This window comes from Podarcis melisellensis, assembly GCF_964234715.1.
Source record: "Podarcis melisellensis genome assembly, chromosome: 7".
Classification (NCBI taxonomy): domain Eukaryota; kingdom Metazoa; phylum Chordata; class Lepidosauria; order Squamata; family Lacertidae; genus Podarcis; species Podarcis melisellensis.
Window position 1 is genome coordinate 15,412,137 of NC_138539.1, and position 6,993 is coordinate 15,419,129.

At 48.6% G+C, this 6,993-nt stretch overlaps 1 protein-coding gene across 5 annotated transcripts in view; it reads right to left on the reverse strand.

Moving 5' to 3' along the window:
* The window catches only part of COL14A1 (collagen type XIV alpha 1 chain), a 133,487-nt gene extending 129,546 nt beyond the window's left edge, over nt 1-3,941 (reverse strand). For 2 of the 5 annotated variants that reach the window (XM_081918597.1, XM_081918596.1), the window contains exon 1: nt 3,670-3,941. The gene's annotated coding sequence lies outside the window, so the exon portion shown is untranslated. The remainder of the gene's footprint in view (nt 1-3,669) is intronic. The other 3 variants (XM_081918594.1, XM_081918595.1, XM_081918598.1) reach the window with 3 other exon arrangements.
* Nucleotides 3,942-6,993: the final 3,052 nt, after the last annotated feature.

Below are 6,993 nucleotides of genomic sequence, written 5' to 3' on the forward strand. Positions count from 1 at the left end.
GGACAGATCCTGAAGCTGAGGCTCCAATTGCATCCTTAAAACCTGACAATTGATGTATGGCAGGCATGGCCAAACCTGGCCCTCCAGCTATATTGGGACTACAACTCCCATCATCCCTAGCTAACAGGACCAGTTGTCAACAGTGATGGGAATTGTAGTCCCAAAACAGCTGGAGGGCCAAGTTTGCCCATGTCTGATTGTATGGTCTCCTTGCCCACCAAAGGCACTGGATACAAAATACAATATCAATAATATAGTAACACTTGTGCCTGTTGTTCAGGCACAGGAAAGCTACTGCAACAATCTGAGCAGTATCATTCCCGCCCCGCCCCCCGCCCCCCACTATTATATAAAGCTATTCCACACATGTTGGAAACTCATATAGGACAGGTGAAATGCAGCCCTGCTGTTTCAGCTGCTGTGAAGGTTCTCAGAAGCCAACGAAGATTGGCGCCAGCAATGCACCACAACGGGAAGGCTGGCAGTGGTGATCAGAACAGGAGGGGCAAGACTTTTCTCTGTGCATCTGCTGAGCAGTTGTGTTCATCACACAGTGGCCACACAGGAGAACTCTTGAGCAATGCGTATATGGTATGCTATTGGGGAAAAGCCAGCTGTGGGCAACTTGAGGGAAATGCAGAACCGATAGACGTGAGCCCTTTCTGCAAGTGCAGCACACAATCCAGATCACACCATTTGTGTTTGTGTGTGTGTTTGTTTGTTTACTCCATGGGTAGGCAAACTAAGGCCCGGGGGCTGGATCTGGCCCAATCGCCTTCTAAATCTGGACCACAGACGGTACTGGAATCAGCGTGTTTTTACATGAGTAGAATGTGCCCTTTTATTTAAAATGCATCTCTGCATTATTTGTGGGGCATAGGAATTCGTTATTATTATTTTTCTCAAAATATAGTCCGCCCCCCCCCAAGGTCTGAGGGACAGTGGACCGGCCCCCTGCTGAAAAAGTTTGCTGACCCCTGCTCTAATGGCATTAAAAGTTCTGCACTCACTATTAGATCACCAGTAGGATACAGTAGGGATGCAGGTGGCGCTGTGGGTTAAACCACAGAGCCTAGGACTTGCCGATCAGAAGGTTGGCGGTTCGAATCCCTGCGACAGGGTGAGCTCCCATTGATCAGTCCCTGCTACTGCCAACCTAGCAGCTCAAAAGCACGTCAAAGTGCAAGTAGATAAATAGGTACAACTCCGGCAGGAAGGTAAATGGGGTTTCCGTGCGCTGCTCTGGTTCGCCAGAAGTGGCTTAGTCATGCTGGCCACATGACCTGGAAGCTGTACATCGGCTCCCTCAGCCAATAAAGAAGAAGAAGAAGAGTTTGGATTTGATATCCCGCCTTTCACTCCCCTTCAGGAGTCTCAAAGCGGCTAACAATCTCCTTTCCCTTCCTCCCCCACAACAAACACTCTGTGAGGTGAGTGGGGCTGAGAGACTTCAAAGAAGTGTGACTGGCCCAAGGTCACCCAGCAGCTGCATGTGGAGGAGCGGAGACTCGAACCCGGTTCCCCAGATTACAAGACTACCGCTCTTAACCACTACACCACACTGGCTCTCGATAAAGCGAGATGAGCGCTGCAATCCCAGAGTCGGTCATGACTGGACCTAATGGTCAGGGGTCCCTTTACCTTTAGGATACCACTCGTCATATTACCTGCAACTCTGAATCAAAAGAGAGAGATCCAGCCTGAGCACATTCAACAGGTAAGCTTGCACACTTTTAAGTTTAGAAATATTGGCCTTCGTCGTGTTAAGGTGTGGGACAGGCCACGAGCCAGAACTGGAAGGGAATGACAGGAGACCATGGCAGGATATTATTAAATAGTCAGCATCCCCACAAACAATTCAAAAGGAATGCTCCTTAGACAGCTGTCATCTAATCTCCCTGCAAACTAACCGTGATAAATGTACAATAAACAGGCCGTCAGAAAGTTCCCTCAATCAGTTTTTGGCACTTCCCACATCTGTCATGTGAACACATAGCTTCCAAAGGAAAGAATGTGCTCGAAAAACTCTCTCTTCCACTTTCTACCTCGACTTAACAGCATTAACAGACTGCAGGGCAAGCCCCCCCCCTCAAAAAAAACCCCAAAACATTTCCACACATGATACTCAATGTGTTTCTTGCATTTACCACATGTTGCAGAATACAAATATAAAAACCTAGGGTGGCTGGAATGTCCATTTCATTTCACAAAGGCCCCCCTCTGCATTTATACCTGAATTAACATTCCTGCATAGTTACAAAACAAAACAAGGGGGTTGAAAGGTGCTATTTGCTACACCTGTGACAGGTTCGGATAATCAAGGCAAACATGAGGACGGGTGGGCAGAGACGCTGTATTGACCTTTCTCAAAAAATTGCTGAAACATTCCCACAAGTTACTTATTTTATTGCTTTTCTCTAGTCTCAAAATAAATAAATGGCTTGAATCCCAACAACAAATCCTTGCATAGTGCTGAGGGAAGGCTCTCTGCACATGTTCAGAGGCACTCTGTACTTTCTTACCACTGCACCTACATAACAGGGGTGTGCCCTGCCATTGAGAAGTGAGGGGGACGGGGAAAAGACGTGCAGGTTCAGCCCGGGTTCAAACGAAGCCTTGCGCATCTGCACGTGCGCACTGGCACTCTCGCCTTTGATATGGCTTCACTGATGGCCCGGGGAGCGTCCTGAGGGTTTTCCCCACCCGCCGCGGCTCAGATTAAGCCTCGAGGGATTATATTGGGACAGGATCCGTTTCACACAGCCAGCAGCTCTCCACCACCATCATCGCCGGCAGAATAGCAGAGCCCCAGGCGCCGAGAGAGGGGTGCTGCTTGCAAGGAAGGAAAGCTATCCATTTATCTGGCAAGGCGCGTTTTTGCGCATTTCTTGGCTGTTCCGATTAGGCAACCGCGCTCCTCAGAAAGCGCACAGCACACCCACCCACCCAAATACACAGCCACGTCTCCAAAACCTCCAGATGGAGACATTTCTCGCTTTCCCTTTAAACCAACGCGCGCACCCGCTCACTCCAAATCCCCTTCCCTTCCTTATCTACATCTCTCTGGGAAAATTATTTCTATACCCCATCATTACAGGGCGCACAGATGTGTCTTTGTTCACTGATGAAACGAAGGTAAGAAGAATAGAAAAGGGAGAGGGGATTAGCTATTTAGAATGTTTCGCCTTTTTTTCCACCCACCCCATCCTCTGTTAAGGTTTTTTTTTTTAGACACACCCAATTACTATTTTATTTCATTTTTTAAATGGTCAAAGCCGGATGGGTTGGAAATCAAACAAACCTTTGCAGCCAGGAACAATTTTGCTTTATTGCATTGCAAAGTGGGTGCAATTCCCTGCGAGAAAACCAGATTTTGCAGCAGCAGCGCGCGCGCGCGCAAGCTCAAAACCAAGCAGCAAACTCTTAGGAAAAGTTTGTTTCTCCCCCGTCAGTTGCCCTTTTCTTCTGTTTGATCAGCAGCAATGGGAGAGGAAGAAGGCAGCCGATGAAAGACTAGAAGGTGGAAATGAGGAGAAAGAGGAGAAAAGGGGGGGGGAGCAGCGAGGTGGGTTAGTGGGGGAGAGATATACAGCGATTCCAAGACGCAAGAATAATCCCCGGCACCCATTCCCTCTCTCCTTCCTGCAAGCCCTCACCCCAATCCCTTACCTTCTCCACTCCGCTCCTGAGTTGAGGAAGGGCAGTCCCGCGGGAGGGTGGGGGGTGTTGCCAGGTGTACAATGGGAACGAGGGAGAAATGTGAGCCTTTTGGTTCAAGCGAGAGGGTTTCTCCAAGTATGGGAAATGGGCTTACAAATCCATCTTGGGAGGAGAGGGGAGTGGTCTTTCAAAGGCACGGTTCCCACAACATTCGTTTGGCACATGGACAGCTGTCTCCCCCCCCCCCCCCCGTCCCAGGAGGGGGAGGAAATCAAGGCATTTTAAAACACTACGGGTTTTAAAACTGGTTTAAGCTGCTGCACCGCAGCCCAACTTCGAAGTACAAGTACTCCAATATTTACTTCTGAATAGAAATGTACTGTATAGGATTGCAGGGTTAACCTTACCTAAGTGCAGGCGTAGTTCTCTGTATCCTCCCTTAATTGGAATTCTCATGGGGGGGCTGTCACAGTGAAATTGTTATAAACACTCATAAATGCAGTGCTTTTTTCCCCTGGGGGGACGCAGGGGTACACATACCCCTAAACATTTCGTGAATCTAAGTTTGGCCTCGTTGAAGGGCAGTATTTCAATATGAGTAGGAAAATGAGAGAACCCCTAAACATTTTTTTAAAGAAAAAAGCACTTCATAAATGTGTAGCATACATCTGCCCTAAGTGATGCCCAAGCATTTTTAATAAATAAAAATCCATTGCTGTTGGAATGGAAGCATGCAAGCTTTCCAGTTGCACAGGACTCTTCAGCAAGCAGAATTCTTCATTTATTGGTTGCTCCTGGCTGGGAACAAAGTTTCATCCACCTGATTCCCCACCCCTGCTAAGCAGTTTAAAATTTACATTTTAACATCAGGGGAGGGAAGAGAGAGAGCTGCATGTTAGTATTGATCTATTTATGTGTTTTGGGGCTTGGTAAGGGGCCGGGAATGAGGACTGAGAAGAAATGCTGAAGGTTTCGTGGAGAGGGGTGGGAGTTAAAAGCAGATTTCCCAACTTCACAAATTCTCTGTCAGACAGCCCTGCATAAAGGTAAAGGGACCCCTGACCATTAGGTCCAGTCGTGGCCGACTCTGGGGTTGCGGCGCTCATCTCACTTTATTGATCGAGGGAGCCAGCGTACAGCTTCCAGGTCATGTGGCCAGCATGACTAAGCCGCTTCTGGTGAACCACAGCAGCGCACGGAAACACCATTTACCTTCCTGCTGTAGTGGTACCTATTTATCTACTTGCACTTTGATGTGCTTCCGAACTGCTAGGTTGGCAGGAGCAGGGACCAAACAATGGGAGCTCACCCCGTCACGGGGATTCAAACTACCGACCTTCTGATCGGCAAGTCCTAGGCTCTGTGGTTTAACCCACAGCGCCACCTGCGTCCCTAAAGGCACACAAAAGCCAATGAACACAATATTGCTTGGCTTTACACCCAGTGCTTTCTTTAAAAAGAAAAAAGGTGCCGGAACTCACCATTAAGTTGTTGCTCTGGCTAAAAAAAAAAACACAGCTTGCACCCTGTATAAGAGGCCATTTCACCATAGAAGTAATTCTGCGATTTGTTTATGCCTTGGTTCAGTAATGTCACCTGTCCAAAGAAGAGGAGGTTCTGGCCAAAAGAGAAGAAGGTGCTTTAATAGGAGCATCTTGTTTTAAGTGTGGAAACTGCATGCATTCCACCCATGTGCAATCTGTGCGCACACTGTCCCTGAAATTGCCTGTCATTTAAGATAGTGGTTTTCAACCAGTGTGCCATGGCAGCCTGGGGTGCCTTGAATGATGGTCAGGGGTGCCGCGGGCAACAATGGCCCCTGTCCCTCTTTCCTTCCCTCCCTCCTTTTCTGCCCTCTCGCATCTCTGCCTACAAAAGTCTTGCACAGCTGTTTGTTGCAGCAGCCCTGACTACAGGCTCCCCAGGTGAATGGTGCCTCTGGGGCTGGCCAGGGGTCTTGGTTGCCAGGAGCTGAGGTGGCCTCAGAGTAAGGAAGCAAGTGGGAGAGGGAGCCCAGTTAGCCAGCCATTCCTCCAGCCCTTGCTGTTGGGAATGGACAGTGTGAGGAGTCACCTCTCTTTGGGGCAGGGAGGGGGGCACCTCAGAGACCAGGGGCTGCAGCAGCAGCTGCCTGGAGGACTTCCCAGGAGAAGAGAGAGGAGGTTGAGGGAGCACTCCACAAGGGAGAATGTTTGAAAAAGGGCAAGAGGCAGCCAGCTCTGAGGGCAAGGGGTGACAGAACTGGGCTCCTGAGCGCCACAATGGTGCCACAGAAAGAAGAAGAGTTTGGATTTGATATCCTGCTTTATCACTACCCTAAGGAGTCTCAAAGCAGCTAACAATCTCCTTTCCCTTCCTCCCCCACAACAAACATTCTGGGGCTGAGAGTCTTCAGAGAAGTGTGACTGGCCCAAGGTCACCCAGCAGCTGCATGTGGAGGAGCGGTGACGCAAACCCGGTTCACCAGATTATGAGTCCACCGCTCTGAACCACTACACCTCACTGCCTCAAAGAATGTAGTTGGTCAAGGGAGCCATGGACTCGAAAAGGTTGAAAACATCAGATTTAAGGGATCTTAACACAGTTAATAAGCCTAATATGTCTAGTTTCCCACTCAGTTTTTCCATCTTCACATTATTAGTGCTCCAACTGTACAACCTTTCTTTTTGACAACTGTACATTTGGTGCCCAACTGCACGCCTGGAGGGCCACACCTCCAAGAGCAACCTATGCACCCATCTCCCAGCCATATATGATCCAGCATTGGATGCCGCAAGACTCTTGGACACGCTTATTAGTTCTTTGGTTGGGTGGATGGGTGGCTGTTCCCACAAGGAAGTGTTTGTTCAAGGACAATCTTCGCCACTGCACTTCTATTGACCAAACAGAGGCTCCAATGTGTTAATGCAGACTTGCATTATTCTTCTTTGGCAATCGCTCGTAGCTGACTAAGATTGTCTTCCACAAACACAGTTTTAAAAGTGAGTCCGTAAATGACTGTGGAGGCCAATTCGGGATCCACATGTCCTTCCACAGTGGGGACATAGGTTTCTGGGCAGGAGTTGATCACGGTGAGGGTTTGCCAAGCGTGCCTTCCTCTTAGCACATTTCTCCCTTTCGTCCTGAGTTTGAGCATCTTCAAAGCCCATGACACCTTTGGTAAAGACTGTTCTCCAATTGGAGCACTCCAACTGGAGCCAGTGTTTCCCAGTTGTCGGTGTTTATACTACATTTTTTTAGATTTGCCTTGAGAGAGTCTTTAAACCTCTTTTGTTGACCACCAGCATTACGCCTTCCGTTTTTAAGTTTGGAATAGAGTAGTTGCTTTGGAAG